This window comes from Balaenoptera borealis (assembly GCF_965194805.1).
Source record: "Balaenoptera borealis genome assembly, chromosome: 21".
NCBI classification, from domain to species: Eukaryota; Metazoa; Chordata; class Mammalia; order Artiodactyla; family Balaenopteridae; genus Balaenoptera; species Balaenoptera borealis.
The window spans coordinates 21,622,449-21,640,763 of NC_138880.1; the positions used below are offsets into that span (position 1 = coordinate 21,622,449).

Consider the following 18,315-nt stretch of genomic DNA (forward strand, 5'->3'; position numbering starts at 1 on the left):
GCCAAGGGGGAACTAGTCCATCTATGGAAGACATTGTGATGAAATCCCTCTCAGTTATCTTAATGACCATGAAATGAAGAAACTGACTTAGTTTAATCAGCCTTACTTGTATTCTTACACCTGCAGCATCCTTGTGCTTCAGCCCTAGGGCATCGTGCAAAAAGAGGAAATGGCTTTTTACTGGATGAATCTTATAGCTCATGAATATAATGCCATGCTTCTATGACTTTTTTTTTTTGCAGTACATGATCGTAAACACTCAAACGTTGTGATGTAGGCATTGCACTCCTCAGCACACGACAACTCAAGCAAACGAGAGGCATCATAACTCACAGGTGTTATATCTTATCCATAAAATACCAGCAGCAATGGGTGACAGTGAAGAACTGACCGCCATCCATCTCCACTCAGCTCTCAGAAAGTCTCTATGAGCAAAGAAGTAAAGCATGACTTATGGTAAATTGCAAGATACCACACTTGCATATTGCTGTGTGTAGAGCAGAGATCAATTCATGGCTTACAAATTTGTCACAAAACAGTACATCTTCCAGTCTGCCACCTTCAAATTAAGTGTCATGATGAGAGAAAAATATGGCAATGCCTTAGGAAAAAATACCACATTTTGATTAAGTTACGGAAATGGTGTGCGACAGTAACAGACAGGAAACTAGAGTTCTCACTTGGTCACAACATTCAGTCTAAGATCTAGGAGATAGAAACCGGAGAGCAAATACATAAAATGGAAGAACGGGAGTCCTTAAAACCAAAATGAAGATGGTATCTGAGATGGTAGTATAGGAAAAAAACATTACTGGTTATGAACAAGAGAACTGCCTAGCTCCTAACATTAGCCCTTAAATATTGTAAATGAAACCAGCTTGTGGCTTTACTGTTCAAATAAATTTATGCAGACATCATCATTCTGTGAATATTTATTTGAAAACAACCTTAATTTATGTACTTTCACTTTTATTTTATGACTTTGAAGATAAGGCAGATTAGGGGCAGATAATCAAATGGTGGATTATTTTATTTCTTTCTCGATACACAACTGTAAATTATTCTTATTTTAAGACTTAGACTTAAAATCTATCTTGGGCTAATGAGTAGGGCAATTAAACAATTAAAACTCTGCTGACTAATATAAACATGACTCCGCAAATGCAGATCTGCCCTTATAGGATTTTCCAAATGCCTTGTGGATTTGATTTGCATTTATCCCAGTTGCTTACATTAATACCTCAAGATAGAATCAGCAGATATGGTCTTCAGACTCCTCCTGCTTTAGACAAAGAGCAAAAGCGCTATAGTATGTATATAAGTTAACTGTGGGTTTTACATGACAAATGAAAAATACCCAGATATTCAGTATGATGAAATGCTTCTTGGATTCCTCACACATTTTTAAACTTAGCATGCCTGCATCTGCATTCTGTATCCTTTTCTGAAACCTGTTTCTCTACTACACTTCTGTAAAAGTCATCCCCATCATCCCAGGTGTCTATATCACACATCTGGGGATCTCTTTCATACCTTCTTCTCCATCATCTCCTATACCCGACACTCGCTGAGTCCTATCGAGTATACCTCCTGAGTAAATTTCAAGGACATCCAGCTCTTTCCATTACCACCCCCACCCACACTGCCCACGGTGAAGCCACCCGCATCTCCTTCCATCCTTACCGCAACAGCTTCTCAATCAGTCTCACCATTTCTACCCTTTATTCCAATGATCTTTTTAAAAAGTAAATCTAAATGTGTTCCTTCCATTCTGCAAAGTCGTCAGTGTTTCCTCATTTCAGATGAGGTTAAGCTGCCCATCTATAATGTGACACACGAGATTCTCCAGTTTCTGGCTACTGGCGACCCCTTCTTCTAAAACTCACGCAGCACCTTCCTCCTCCCTTGCTATGGCCAGGCACCCAGGTCACCTTTTGGTCCCCTATTTCCTACTCTTTACTTGTGTTATTCTCTGTGCCCGGAATCTTTTCCTCCCCACCCCATGCTCCCAAGTAACTCCTCTTCATTGTTTGGGGGCTAATTCCTCAGGAGGGGCTGTCACTGACCCCTAATTCTGGTGGATCCTCCCTGTCATCCTCTCTCACAGCATCCTAGATATTTATTACACTTCTCAAAATTTGTATTTTTAATTGCATATTTGTTTATCTAATATAAGTTTTGTCCACTTAACTGTAGACATCACTACATTTTATTCACCTCTGTGCATCCTACACGTAGCACAGCCTTCGACACAAGACCTGCACTCCATCAAGATCTGTGTGTAGTAGTGATGAATCTCAAACCATAAACTCAGACGTGTAAGATATGGCCATGCCTTTATTTCCTTTAATAAAAGTGAATCTCATTCTGAGCTTCCATTTTATTGGGCTGGTAGGAAATTTAAGTACAAATATTATTAGGAATCTCTCTCCCTCAAAGGATCAAACCCAGTGGTGACCCCCAAATTGGGAAGGTCCATTATTCTTAAGCCTCATTGTTCACTGCTGGTAACTGCGTGGCTCAAGATCATAAGGACCCTTCTAGTCTGATGCCTGTCTCTGTCTCTGTACCATGTGCGGCAAATGAGAATTTTAGTCAATGCTGAAAAGCTGTCCAGGGTTTGATTTCCTTCGGCATACTTTCTTTCTGAGGTCCTGTCAACTTCCCAGGGCACCACCAGAGAGCAAGGGATAGGTCTTCTCTGCTAACAAACTTATCTCCTCTTCCCATTGTGAAAGGTATCATTCTGGCCTCCTCTTTATTCTCCACATCTCACCCCTTCTCTTGTTGCCCTTGAAGATACTTATCAAGCATATCGGATCTGGGCATATACCTGAGAGAAGGTACTGAATCCTGCCCTTCCTACTAGCCACATGGCCTTACACCACTCTGAACCCCAGTTCTCTCATCTTTAAAATGGGATGACAAATAAAAGAAAAATAAATAAATAAAAGAAGATAACAACAGTGCCGACCTTGTGGGGTTACTAGACGACTAAATTAATAAAATGAATATCTTGACATAGAGACTGGTTCATGGTAAACATAAAAGAAATGCTAGTTTGTATTACTATAATAGATACAATCCAGGCAACTTCTGTTTTGGGCTCAGGAATGAAAACTTCACCTGGAGCAATAAGGTACAAAAGGGTTTGACTTTAATCCTCCCGCCAGTATATATTCTAGGGAATAAGACTTGTTTGCCTTTTTCACCACTACATCTCTGACACCGAGAATGATGTCTGGCCTTCGGCAGGGACTCCATAAATACTCCTTGAAGAGCTCATTAAAAATCACTGCCTAGTTTCAGTAGCACCACAGGGAGACAGGCAACAGCCGGGCCCCTACTTGAAGTGAAGTGCAGCAGGGAGAGTGATGTCTCAGGCCCAAGGCCAGAGTCCTGAGAGCCTGCATTGGCTGGGACAGGCGCACGTTAGCTGGAGCAGAGCAGCAAATTCACAGGCTCACAATAACAGAAGGGAGAAGCTTGGCAAGAGGCAAAAACAGAAGAATCCAAGGGACCTGATAATCAGCAAATGTGAGCCAAGTCCCCAGGAGATGGAAGGAGCCAGGGCTTCTTAAGGGGCAGGCAGAGCTGTGTCTGCAATGACATCATCTGCATCCTAGGTGGAGGAGAATGGGACCCACCTCGTGGTGGCTGTGAGGATTGAACAGGTGAATTTATGTCAAATCTCCTAGAAGAATGCCTGGAAACAGGTGAGTTAGTTCACAGTGGTGTGGGCCACCATAGGGATGCCCCGCTAGATCCTGGGTTCCCGAGAGCAATCCCGTCTTATTAGCAATTGGAGCCTCACACCGGGCACACCACCTGGAATCTAGCTGCTACTCAGTACGTAATTATTTGTTTAATTAAAGAGCGGGAGGGGAGTAGGGTTGGGGACAAAAAACAAGTGGAGCTGGCTCTTGAGGGGAAGTTCAATGTGCAAAGGAGGTGGAGGGTAAGTGAGGATCTTCCAGGGATGGGGAACAATTGGAGTAAAGATGGATGGAGGGAAACAGCACGGGCTGTTCCCGGGAGCCTGTGTAGATCAGGGTAGCAACAAAGGGAAAAGGGGCGGGAGGGATGAGGCAGGTGCCAGAGGAGAGCCCGCCTTGCAAGCCACACACATTTGTTTGTTGCTAAATCTGTAGTTTTCTCTAATTAGTTAACTCTACTGAGGACAAAAAACCTTGTTAAGCAGTCAACCATGGAGTTTCAGCACACCTAATTATATATCTCTGCTCCTCGTTTGTCTTACTCTGACTGAACATTACCACCTACCAAACTGTTCCTTTCTAAGAATTCCTGTTTGTTTTTACAAGGCACAGGTGAGAAACCTGAATACTGATGCCACAAGCTTAATCAGAGAGGAAGTCAAATGACACTTTCAAGGGACAAGAAAAGTACAGATTTCAGGCTTTGCCAGGCTAACTGTCATCATCTTGAATACTGAGTTTTTAAGTTTTCAAAATATTTCTGTGTATTAAACAATAAGGATGTGATAGTTTAAAAAACTATTTTAAGGTCTTCAAGATACAGACATTTCTACAGCTATCAACAGAATTTTTTCTATCTTTTATTATGCATATTATCTAAATCATTTTTCTCAAGCAAATAAGAAGGATTTTTACAAATTAAAAGTTATTAGTGATTGGTTTCACCAAGAAATAGCTTTTTACGCTATTTTCCTATTTCGTATATTCTTCCTGCATAGTCCCTATTTCAACTAACTCTGTTATTTGAAAATGCACTTGATCGAACTGGACAAGCCTATCTTGTCATCACCAAAGGTTTCAAGTCCCTCTCCCACCACTCCACCCTCCTGCCCGGAACTCCAAAGTGCTCTGTGTGTATCTCTTTCATGATATTTCTCGCTTTGCACATTATACTTGAGTTTATGTGTGTGGCTTATCTTCCCACTAAACTGTAGGTTCGTTGAAAGAAATTCATGCCTCAGGACATTCTGGCATATCACGTACTAAAAAATAAGACAAAACAAAACAAAAAAACCCTCTCAAATGAATTGGAAGAAAACAATGTTTAATAATCTATTCCTACAAATATATGATTTAAATTTAGAATTCATAACCAATTATATTTCAGTTTCTAACCTCAAAACATTAACTAGATGTGGAAAAATATGAATATGAGAAACTTTATTTTTTTACTCTGCCCTCTGAGTATCTTTATTCTCATATTCTAAGTATCTTTTTTCATAGTTTGAGCTTAAAAGTAGGTTTTACAGTGATGGCCAAAAAGAAAATATACTTTTAATCAGACTTAAATATAATATTTAAAATAACTGCTGTATACTAGAAGGAACTATTTGAAATTTTCAGTAATGTTAAATTATTTAATAATTCTAGGAAAAACATGTTATATACATATATTACATAAAGCTATATATACATATATATCTTTTACTTCCTTTGGCTATTACAGGGTCATAGACTGGTATACTATGTTATGCGATGCTATGTTATGTTACATTATGTTGTATTATGGGAGAAAGCTTATCCTTAAAATGAATAGAATTCTAGTGGCTATTAGCTTTCAAAGTGTAGTATCAGTACGACTGTCACGCTATAAGGTTGGCACACTGCTCTAGACTGTTGAAAATTGGTATATCTTCCTTGCTCCCTGGGGAAATTTAACCCATTTGCAAATATGAACATGGATATCTGTCTTCTTTAACTTTGTTTTTCCCTGGGAGTCCTACTTTAGGACCTGGAAGGGCATGTCATGAGCTAGAGAAGACATACCTTTTAAACAGCAATAGATTAAACTGTGAAACTAAAAGGTCATTCCAAACAAACTTTTTATTTCCCTCGTGTTCCTGTGTTGCAAATAAATCTCAATCAAATGGCTGCAATTCCCCAGCCTTGAGTGAGAAAGGATGAAAACATAAGAGAAATGCAACCCTGTTCTATATTTATTCACCTGTACCTCCAAACACTGTCAGCCCCAGTCCTATGTATGTTTCATTTACCTGTGGAAGGCACACAATAACTTTTTCTTTTTTTTTACTTTACTGTAAAAGCACTATCAATACCTGTATTCAATTATATGGATATTCTCAGATTAATGAACTAGTATAAATTCAAAAGGGTGTTGGTATTATAAATTAACATAATTAAAATCTTTCTGAAGAATATAATAATACATAGATTTGAAATGTTTACACTGACATTATGACATTTTAAGTAATGCTGTCATATAACTGTTAATTGATAAATTAAATACAGATAGATATAGGTCCTTTTAAAAATATCATGTTTGGACTTTCCTGGTGGCGCAGTGGCTAAGAATCTGCCTGCCAATGCAGGGGACAAGGGTTTGAGCCCTGGTCCGGGACGATCCCACATGCCTCGGAGCAACTAAGCCTGTGCACCACAACTACTGAGCCTGTGCTCTAGAACCCACGAGCCACAACTACTGAGCCCACGTGCCACAACTACTGAAGCCTGCACACATAGAGCCTGTGCTCCGCAACGAAAAGCCACTGCCATGAGAAGCTCGCACACCACAATGAAGAGTAGCCCCAGCTCGCTGCAACTAGAGAAAACCTGCACGCAGCAACGAAGACCCAACGCAGCCAAAAATAAAAATAAATAAATAAATATTTTTAAAAATATATCAATAGTACTGAAACAACTTCTTTAACGTATCCTTCTAATAAATAATCAAATATATAGCTAGATTTAAGTTCTAAACAATTTTATAATAAACAGAAATAAAACAATTAAATTAGAAAAAACCTTGAGAAAGGGAACCCTCCTACACTGTTGGTGGGAATGTAAGTTGGTGCAGCGACTATGGAAAACAGTATGGAGGTACCTCAGAAAACTAAAAATAGAATTACCATATGATCCAGCAATACCCAGACCAAACTATAATTCAAAAAGATACATGCACCCCTATGTTCACAGCAGCACTATTTGCAATAGCCAAGACATGGAAACAACCTAAATGTCCATCAACAGATGAATGGATAAAGAAGATGTGGTACATATACACAATGGAAAACTACTCAGCCATAAGAAAGAATGAAATAATGCCATTTGTGGCAACATAGATGCAATCAGAGAGATTATCATACTAACTGAAGGAAGTCAGAAAGACAAATACCATATGATATCACTTATATGTGGAAACTAAAGTATGGCACAAATGAACCTATCTACAAAACAAACAGACTCACAGACATAGAGATCAGACCTGTGGTTGCCAAGGGATGGGGGGAGGGAGAGAGACGGACTGGGAGTTTGCGGTTGGTAGGTGCAAACTATTACATTTAGAATGGATAAACAACAACGTCCTACTGTATAGCACAGGGAATTATATCCAACAGGGAATTAAATCCAGTCTCCTGGGATAAACCATGATGGAAAAGAATATAAAAAAGAATGTCTCTATGTGTATAACTGAGTCACTTTGCTGCACAGCAGAGATCGGCACAGCATTGCAAATCAACTCTACTTCAATATTTTATATTGAATACAATACAAAATATTCTACTTTCAAGATTTCAATAAATTTTGAAATCAAAAAAAAGAAAACAAGAAAAAACCTTGAGAAAAAAAATTAATATTTTTGTTTTTAAAGAAATATGCTTGGAACCATTCAGACACACAAGAAGATTCAATGAATTTTGTTTCCTTTTTAACTGTGGAGATGATTCTACTTTCCTAATTTAAAGCTGGAAACAATTATTACACATAATCAATTTAACTCAAAGCTGGAACAAGTTGAAATAATCATTAATAAGATGGCTAATTTTTCATACATTTAAATAGGGTTAGAAATATAATCGGGGATGCATAGGAGGAAAATAATTATCTTACTTTGCCCTATGGGATTTTAATTTAAATTTCTAGGCTTCCCAGCAAATACTACCCAGAAAGTTTCCATTTTCCCTTTCCAGTGAAAAATTTTTAAATATTCATAACAGACAACATCCTAATATTGTTGCCCCATCCTGAAATTCTAGAACTATGGAGCAATCCCCTTACCACATACAGATATGGTACAAATATCAGGATGATTTGGGAGTCTGGGCCTTTACTTCTGGCATCAATGTCTTTGTCACAAAATCTACAACCAACATGCTTTCATTCTGCCTTAGGAAATTAATTCAGGGTATTCATCCAATTTTGGTTATAAAACAAAGAAAACTACTCCTGATAGCTGATGACCACATACAGTATGTTAGCAGGTGTGTGTCTTGTAAAATAACAAATAGGTTGCTTCAATGCAGTCATTTTGCTTACATATGTGAGTGTTTCAGATAGGGCAAGAATTATAATTTTCAGTAATTAACAAACTCTTAATATCATCTCTGACGCACTGCTTAATCTCATTCTTGGTTACTTTCTGACTGTTATTTCAACCACAAGCACTGACCATAAAACCTCCTTCAAATTCCAAAAAGTTTTTTTTCTCTTCCCTCTTCCCCCCTCCTCTCCCTTCCTTTCTCTTTCCTTCCTCCCCCCCCCCTTTTTTTTTTTTTTGGCTAGAAACTATCAGTTTAGTGTTACTAGTATTGATAAAAATAAATGGATACCAGGAAAATTTCTACTTTGGTTTATGATTATGGTGGAACCTCTTACCCTAATCTCCATATACAGTAATGAATTGATGACCAAGTTAATAACTATAATCTCACCTTAGTGGAAAAGAGTATGAAAAAGAATATATATATGTGTATAACTGAGTCACTTTGCTGTAAAGAAATTAACATTGTAAATCAACTATACTACAATAAAATTTAATAATAATTATAATCTGATTTGCTCAAAAATCACTTCCAATGCCAAATACAGTCACAATCATTATGCCAAAAGCTTCAAATTTTATTCTATTTTTCTTGAGGCTCATAAATTTGCAGTCAAGGATTAGTGGACAATTGAGCAATAACCAGGGAGTTTTATCAAGAAATATAGCCAATATTGATACATTAGAGTTTCTAATAATAATTGAGGGTTTCTGTTGTTTTAGAGCCATCAGTATAATTGTTCCCATTCTAGTTTAGATACATACCCTACGTCATCATATTAATATATTAACTTTCTAATATCATTAGAAAATAAATACATTAAAAAATGACTAAAGCGGTCAATCAAAAAATATTCTGGGGGCTTCCCTGATGGCGCAATGGTTAAGAATCCGCCTGTCAATGCAGGGGACACGGGTTCGAGCCCTGGTCCGGGAAGATCCCACATGCCACGGAGCAACTAAGCCCGTGCGCCACAACTACTGAGCCTGTGCTCTACAGCCCGCAAGCCACAACTACTGAAGCCCACACGCCTAGAGCCCGTGCTCTGCAACAAGAGAAGCCACCGCAATGAGAAGCCCGCGCACCGCAACGAAGAGTAGCCCCCGCTCGCCGCAACTAGAGAAAGCCCGCACGCAGGAAAGAAGACCCAATGCAGCCAAAAATAAAATAAATTAATTTTTTTTAAAAAATTTGCCTTAAAAAAAAATTCTGAATAGGCTAATGCTTTTCACAAATCATTTATAATACTGTATCATGGGCTTCTCTGGTGGTCCAATGGTTAAGAATCCGCCTTCCAATGCAGGGGACACGGGTTCAATTCCTGGTCCGGGAACTAAGATCCCACATGCCGCGGGGCAACTAAGCCCATGCACCACAACTACTGAGCTCGTTGTATGCCTCAACTAGAGAGCCCGCGTGCTGCAAACTACAGAGCCCACTCGCTCTGGAGCCCACATGCCACAACTAGAGAGCCCACGCTCCACAACTAGAGAGAAGCCCGCACGCCGCAAGAAAAGATCCCACATGCCGCAGTGAAGATCCAGCGTGCCACAACTAAGACCCGACATAGCCAAAAATAAAATATTTAAAAAATTAAAAATACTGTATCATTATTATAGTCTATCTGATGTCTTATTCTTTCATTGATGATAACAGTGTTTAAAGCAATGAAATGCTAATAAAATTTCATCAGATGATATATTTTTAGTGGGCTATCAAGATAGAAAAGTAACATGAATTTCTCCCCCAAAATCAGTTCTGGGAAAAACTGAGGAAGGTTAGAGTCTTTTTTTTTTTTTTTTCATCTTTACTGGAGTATAATTGCTTTACAATGTTGTGCTAGTTTCTGCTGTACAACAAAGTGAATCAGCTATATGTATGCATATATCCCCATATTCCCTCCCTCTTGAGCCTCCCTCCCACCCTCCCTATCCCACCCCTCTAAGTCGTCACAAAGCATCGAGCTGATCTCCCTGTGCTATGCAGCAGCTTCTCACTAGCCATTTTACATTTGGTAGTGTATATATGTCAATGCTACTCTCTCACGTCGTCCCAGCTTCCCCTTCCCCGCCATGTCCTCAAGTCCGTTCTTTACGTCTGCTTCTTTATTCCTGTCCTGCCACTAGGTTCATCAGTACCGTTTTTTTAGATTCCATATATATACGTTAGCATACAGTATTTGTTTTTCTCTTTCTGACTTACTTCACTCTGTGTGATAGACTCTAGGTCCTTCCACCTCACTACAAATAACTCAATTTCATTCCTTTTTACTGAGTAATGGCTGAGTAATATTCCATTGTATGTATGTGCCACATCTTCTTTATCCATTCATCTGTCGATGGACACGTAGGTTGCTTCCATGTCCTGGCTATTGTAAATAGTGCTGCAGTGAACATTGTGCTACATGACTCTTTTTGAATTATGGTTTTCTCAGGGTATATACCCAGTAGTGGGATTGCTGGGTCGCATGTTAGTTCTATTTTTAGTTTTTTAAGGAACCTCCATACTGTTCTCCATAGTGGCTGTATCAATTTACATTCCCACCAACAGTGCAGGAGGGTTCCCTTTTTCCACACCCTCTCCAGCATTTATTGCTTCTAGATTTTTTGATGATGGCCATTGTGACCGGTGTGAGGTGATACCTCATTATCGTTTTGATTTGCGTTTCTCTAATGATTAGTGATGTTGAGCAGCTTTTCATGTGTTTGTTGGCAATCTGTATGTCTTCTTTGGAGAAATGTCTATCTAGGTCTTCTGCCCATTTTTGGATTGGGTTGTTTGTTTTTTTGATACTGAGCTGCATGAGCTGCTTGTATATTTTGGAGATTAATCCTTTTGCAAATATTTTCTCCCATTCTGATGGTTGTCTTTTTGTCTTGTTTATGGTTTCCTTTCCTGTGCAAAAAAAACAGCTTTTAAGGTTCATTAGGTCCCATTTGTTTATTTTTGTTTTTATTTCCATTACTCTAGGAGGTGAGTCAAAAAGTATCTTGCTGTGATTTATGTCGTAGATCCTTAAAATGGGAATGAGTGGGCGGGGGAGAAGGGCAGTGGAGGGGACTTGAAGAGAATCATTTTAAATTTTGCTTGTGTTTCAGAAAATGGCATGGCATTAGGGTTTTGTTATTTAGACAAAAATTTATTAGAATTCTTATAGACACAGATATTTATACATGAAATGATATTGTTTCAGTCAAGGTTCAATCAGAGAAGCAGACCACTTGGAGATACAGATAGAGGGACCCAGCATGTCCTACCCTTCATTCTTTGCCACCATATCCCTTTTGAAGGTTTACCTTAGATGGTACTTCTAACTGACTTTATGCAATTATGGGAGCTGGTCACACAGTCTGTGAGGCTGTTGTTTGTGTGTCTGGTGCTAGAGAATGAAATCTTCAGAGAAGGCAGCTGGGAAGGAAACATGGATATAAAATGGGTGAAGAGAGACAAAACTGGAGCTTGTAAGAATGGGCCGAACCCACACAAGGACGGACTGGAAGCCACATTGCTCTCACCATAGTCAGGCCTTCGCTGTCAGTGACGGGGCATCCTACAGGACAAGGCAGGCAATGCCTTCGTGCGGGGGTAGACGCTCACCTGGCCCAGCACAGGGAAGCACTAGCCCAGCTCCGCCCACGGCAGAAGGAAAGTGACACCATGTGTGAGCGCCAACAGCGCCTCGTGCCCTGAACTGACCCTTCCAGCCTAAGATAAACATGGCAGCTTCTCTTTCACCTTCCAAGTCTCATGCGTGTGTCTGTGGGCCACACTCACCTGGAACTCTGCAGGGCAGGGAATTCTGGAAAGCACAGAAGCAGCTTCGCTAAATGGACACAATACAAAGCCTGCTCAGATGAGATGTCTGGGATTTCCCTCAGAATCATCCAGGAAGGAGTGAATTTAGCAGCACTGGCCACGAACTAGTATTGTTTAAGCTGGATCAAGGGTCACGAGGGGCATTACGCTCTTCTCTGTACATCTACTTGAAACTTTCCGGAGTTAAAATTTTTACTTAGGAAATGAAAGAAAGAGAGAGAAAGGGGGAGAGAGAGGGGGAGAAGGAGGGAAGGAAGAAAGAAGGGGGGAGAGAGGAAAGAGCAGAGAGAGGAGAAGGAGAGAGAGAGAGAAAGAGAAAGAGAAGGAGAGAATACCCTGAAAACTAAAACTGCCTTGAACTAGTGTCTGTGTGAGTGTAGCAGGGAAGAGGCAGGAGTTGACCGTGCACTATGATAGCCGGAGCACAACAGCTGGGGGTGGCAGTAAAGGGACTGAAGAAAATATTTTTAAGCTTCCCCTCCACGAGCCTACACTGCACACATATCAAGGACAAAGCAGACCACCTATGCAGGTAAACCTGGAGTAATATGAAAATTGCTAGAAATCCCTGCTGGGACATGAGTCAGTGAGAATGGCCACCTGCACTTAAACCTTCATCCCCCATCCCGTCTTCAAGCCCCAGAATAGGTGTATTTCAACCTGAGGAAGCTGACTGCCCCCTGTGCTGCTTCTCTCTAAGGGAGACGTGCTTGGTGCGGTGCCAGCAAATACGAATAGTCCACAGTGGTTCTAGGCTCCTGGCACTCCAGCCTGGACCTCATCCTCCCTCTTCTAAACTCGCCAGCCTGGGACCTGGTCTTCAGTTTGTGATACGACGTAAGAATCTGAGTTTACAGGCTAAAATACAGAGACTAAAACTGCCTCAAGAGAAAGAAAACAAACCAAACCACCAAATAATTTGTTCATCAAATATTTACTGATGAATATCAATAAATATTATAAATACTTATTTATCTCCAGTGCTACTGGCATTGGAGATAAAGTAGAGAATTATACCAAGCAATAGCCTCACCTTTATGCCCTGCCTTATGGCACTGACATTAACATGGAAAAAGTCAATAAATAAGATAAATAAAAATGCAAGGATGCACACGCAAACTTCTCTGAATTAACATCATGACGGAGGTCCCAGCTCGTGTGATATGTGAAGAAAAAGGAACAGAAGGCATTTATATTAGAAAGGAAAAAATAAAACTATCACTATTTCTAGACGACAGGATTATCTGTGCAGAAAATCCAAAAGAAACTACAGAACACCTACTAGAAGAAAATAAGTGAGGTACTTCCCTGGTGGTCCAGTGGGTAAGACTCCACGCTCCCAATGCAGGGGGCCCGGGTTCGATCCCTGGTTGGGGAACTAGATCCCACATGCATGCCACAACTAAGAAGCCCACATGCCGCAAAGAAAATCCCGCATGTTGCAACTAAGACCCAGAGCAGCCAATATAAATAAATAAATATTTTTTTTAAAAAAAGAAAGAAAAAATAAGGGAACTTAGTAAGGTTGCAGAATGCAAGTTCAATATACAAACATCAATCAGATTTTTATGTATGAATACTAGCAATGAACAATTGGAGAGAAGAAATTCTGTCTATGGAAGACTCCTGTCACCCATGCCCATGGGTTCAAAACTGCTCTGATCATTATCTTCATAGCTGCCTGCCCTGCATATTTTGAACTAGCTTAGCCAATGTCCACAACTGTGTAAGCCAATTTCTTGTAATAAATCTCTCTCTTTTGCTGTTGTCGAGAGAAATGTAGAGATATAGATATATTCCCTACTGTGTGCACTTCTGTGGTTAAACTCTAAATAATTCATAATAGAAAAAAATTGATAAGTGAACTCTGTCAAAATTAAGAACCTGTGTTCTTTGAAAAATACTAAGAGAACAAAAAATACAAGCTATACACTGGGAAATAATATTTACAAATCATTTCTCTGATGAAGGATTTGTATCCAGAATATATAAAGAACTCTCAAAACGTAATAATAAAAGGAAAACCCTAATTAAGAAAATGGACAGACTATCTGAACAGACACTTCACCATGAAAGATACTGAGATGGCAAATAAGCTCCTGAAAAGGTGTTCAACATCATCAGTGACTAGAGAAATGCAAATTAAAATAATGAGATACCACTAAATTCCAATTAGAATGACTAAAAACAAAAAAACAAACCAAAAAAAAAAAAATCCACAGTTCCAACTGGTGCTGCAGATGCAGAACAAATGAAACTCTTAACTCTTATACATTGTTGGTGGAAATGCAAAATGGTACAGCCACTTTGAGACAGTCTGGTAATTTCGTATAAAGCTAAACATATATTTAGCACATGATCAAGTGATCCTACACCTAGATATTTCCCAAAGAGTAATTAAAACTTATGCTCAAATAGAAGCCTGTATGTAAATGTTTAAAGCAGCTTTTTTTAATATAATCTCCAAACACTGGAAAGAACTCAAAGGTCCTTCAAATGAGGACTAGATAAGCAAACAGTGGTACTTCAATACAATGTAATACCATTCAGTAGTAAAAAGGAATAAACCACTGAAACATGCAATAGTATAATTGGATTTTGAATGCATTATGCTCAGTGAAGGAAGCGAAAATCAAAACGTGACATTCAGTATATGTCACTCTGAAAAAGGCAATATTACAGTGAAGAAGAATAGCAGTTGTTGCCAGGGGTTGGGGGGTGCTGGAAGGGATAACTACAAAAGGGCATGGAGAAATTTTTCAGTCAGTGGAACTGTTTTACATCTTTACTGTGATGGTGGTCTCACTGCTGTATACATCTGTCAAACCTCATAGAACTGTCCTCTGAAAGGGGAGTTTTAATATATGTGATACCTTAATTGAAAAATAAGATAAATAAGTATATATAATATTAGATACTGACAGTTGCTAAAGAGAAAATGAATTAGGAAGGAGAGATACAAAATGGCTAACAATGTGAAATTCGAGTGGGGGTGGGTAAGTAAATAGAAGACCTCACTGCAAAGATGATTTTTGAAATCATCTCCTAAAGAAGTCTGACATATTTAAGGAAGAACAAGAAGATCAAGGTGGTTAGAACAGAGTGAATTAGAAAGAGAGGCAGAGGATGAAGTCAGAGAGTTGAGTGCAGGGGGTGAACATCAAGTAGAACCCAATAGGTCACGGTTAGGTCCTTGACTATTACTATGCATGAGATGGGAAACTATTAGAATATTCTGAGCAGAAGACTGACATGATCTGGCTTACATTCTAACGGGATCACTCCGACTGCTGTGTTGTGTAGAAGGCAGAAGTCCACGTAAGAAGACTGGCAAACAGGCTATTGCAATAATCCAGGCAAAAGATGGTGGCTTGGACCATAAATAAGGCAGTGGAGGCTGTACAACTTGGTCACATCATGGATATACTGTAAATGTAAAGCGAACAGATTTCTACCAACTGGATGTGGGATGAGTAAGTAAGAAAGGAATCAAGAATACATAGGTAGGGCTTCCCTGGTGGCGCAGTGGTTGAGAATCTGCCTGCCAATGCAGGGGACACGGGTTCGAGCCCTGGTCTGGGAAGATCCCACATGCCACGGAGCAACTAGGCCCGTGAGCCACAACTACTGAGCCCACGCGTCTGGAGCTTGTGCTCCTCAACAAGAGAGGCCGCGACAGTGAGAGGCCCACGCACCGCGATGAAGAGTGGCCCCCACTTGCCACAACTTGAGAAAGCCCACGCACAGAAACGAAGACCCAACACCGCCAAAAATAAATAAATAAATAATTTTTTTAAAAAAAGAATACATAGGTAGAAAGATTTTTGGTCTAAACAACTGAGAGAAAGGAATATCTTAATTGAAATGGAAAAGATTACAGAAGGAACTGGTGTATATGGAAATGGTGTGGATATTAGTCTGGGACACTTGAGTTGAGTTGAAGATGGCTATTATATACCAAAATGGAGACGTCAAGGAGGCAGATAGATATCTGAGTCTGGAACTCAGTGAGAGGTTACTACTAGATGCACACATTTGGAAGTCATCACAATAAAAAATGATATTTAAAGCCATGAAACAGTATGAGATCACCAAAGAATGTAGATAGAAGAGAAGAGCTCCAAGGGCTGAGTCTTGAGACAATGTATGCATCAGAAAGATAATTATGAGAACAGATGCACCAAGAATCTAAACTAAGCACCATAAATATGTTTTGGAAGATGGAAGAGATAATAGCAATATAAAACAAGAGCAAAGCTCTACGAAACCCAAACTCAGTAAAAATATTAAGAATGAAAAATATAATGGCTGAAATGAAGAACAAAATGTTTCAGATACAGAACAGGATAGACATAGCTGATGAATAAATTAGTAAGCTAAAAGCTAAGTTTAGGAACTCTGCAGATAGCAGCATCAAGGACAAAGAGGAGATATAATAGAAAATCTAAGAGAAATAAAGACTAGAAATAAATATGGCAACATCTAGATTATGAAAGTCTCAAAAGAGAGGAAAATAAAAATGAAGCTGAAAAATGTACACGAAAGAATGGAAATAAATTTCCCAGAATTAAATAGAGATGGATGAGGTATTTTTTTCATTATTGTCTTTTAAAAAATAAAGTGAGGACAAAATGAAGGAAAATGTATCCAAATTAACCCAGAACAAAAATTAAGTCAATATCAATACGATGTGGCTAAGGGTGGGTGTGGGGACTAGTAAACACAGGGACATGAAGGAATCCTAAGGTGCTTTCTTGCTAAAGACAAAGAAGAGACTGCTATTAATAATAGGACAATTGAGAATCAAAGGCCAAAAAAAAAAAAGATAAACTCATATGATCCAAAAGAAAACAAGGGTAGAAATATTAGTATCTGACAAAACAAATTTTAAAGCAAAAATATCATACTGGAACAAAAAGAGTATTAGATATATATGTATACTAATAAAGAGAACAACAATACAACAGGTTCCCTATAATGCCTACCATAAACATATAGGTACCTGACCATGTAGGCTCAAAGTATATCAAGCAATAACTAATCAAACTGTAAAGTTTTTTTGTTTTTTTTGTTTTTTTGGGTTTTTTTGGCCGTGCCACACAGCTTGCAGGATCTTTGTTCCCCAACCAGGGATTGAACCTGGGCACCCAGCAGTGAAAGCGCTGAGCCCTAACCACCGGACCTCCAGGGAATTCCCTGAAGAGAGATCATTAAGTCAACAATTGTAGCTGGAGATTTTACACTCTCCTCCCAGAAAACGATATATCGAGCAGACAAAAAAGAAACAAATATATTGAAATCTTATGAATATAATGTAAGACATGTGCTACTTAATATACAGTATGTAGAACACAGCACATTTGAAGTCTCCATAAATACCAAGGAAGCAATATAACATCTCGTTATACATCCAGTAACCATAATTAGAATAATTTTATTTTTCTAGTCAGAATCTTGAGCCCATATTTTCTATATTACCCAATTTTAAGGAAATTACCTGCCAACAAAAATTGAATGATTTTAAAAATAGGTGTGGGCTTCCCTGGTGGCACAGTGGTTAAGGATCCGCCTGCCAATGCAGGGGACACAGGTTTGAGCCCTGGTCCAGGAAGATCCCGCATGCCGCAGAGCAACTAAGCCCGTGCGCCACAACTACTGAGCCTGCGTGCTACAACTACTGAAGCCCGCGCGCCTAGAGCCCCTGTTCCGCAACAAGAGAAGCCACCACGATGAGAAGCCCGCACACCGCAACGAAGACCCAATGCAGCCAAAAATAAATAAATAAATAAATTTATTTTTTTAAAAAATAGGTGTAATGTATCAAATCTGGAGAAAGATAGTTATCTTAAAGTAATTATAAATAAGAAGATACAAAGAACATACACAATATTAAAATAGGGGCGATCTGATGTCCTCATAAACATTTATCCTTTTTTATGCAAGCTGAAATTACATCTGTCTTATAGAAGAATTTAGAAATTAAAGGAAATGTTAGCACTACATTTTTTTTTCTGAGAGCTGAAATAATTGTGGCAACATTTTAGCTATTGAGAAAAATACTGAGTTCTAACAATGAATTTATATCCCATCCTGTCCTTTACTGAAAATGTAATCAATCTATCAACTTCATTTCATCATGCAGTTATAAATGCCATGACAACCTAATGGGGTTAATACAGAGGAATCTTCTAGGGTTAATGGCTATCATATAACCAGCTATGGAT

General features: G+C 39.0%; 1 long non-coding RNA gene across 1 annotated transcript in view; it reads left to right on the forward strand.

Moving 5' to 3' along the window:
• The window catches only part of LOC309619789, a 42,117-nt gene extending 23,917 nt beyond the window's left edge, over nucleotides 1-18,200 (forward strand). The window contains exons 2-3 of the long non-coding RNA XR_014239234.1: nucleotides 243-15,594; nucleotides 15,904-18,200. This is a non-coding gene — a long non-coding RNA (uncharacterized lncRNA). The remainder of the gene's footprint in view (nucleotides 1-242; nucleotides 15,595-15,903) is intronic.
• Nucleotides 18,201-18,315: the final 115 nt, after the last annotated feature.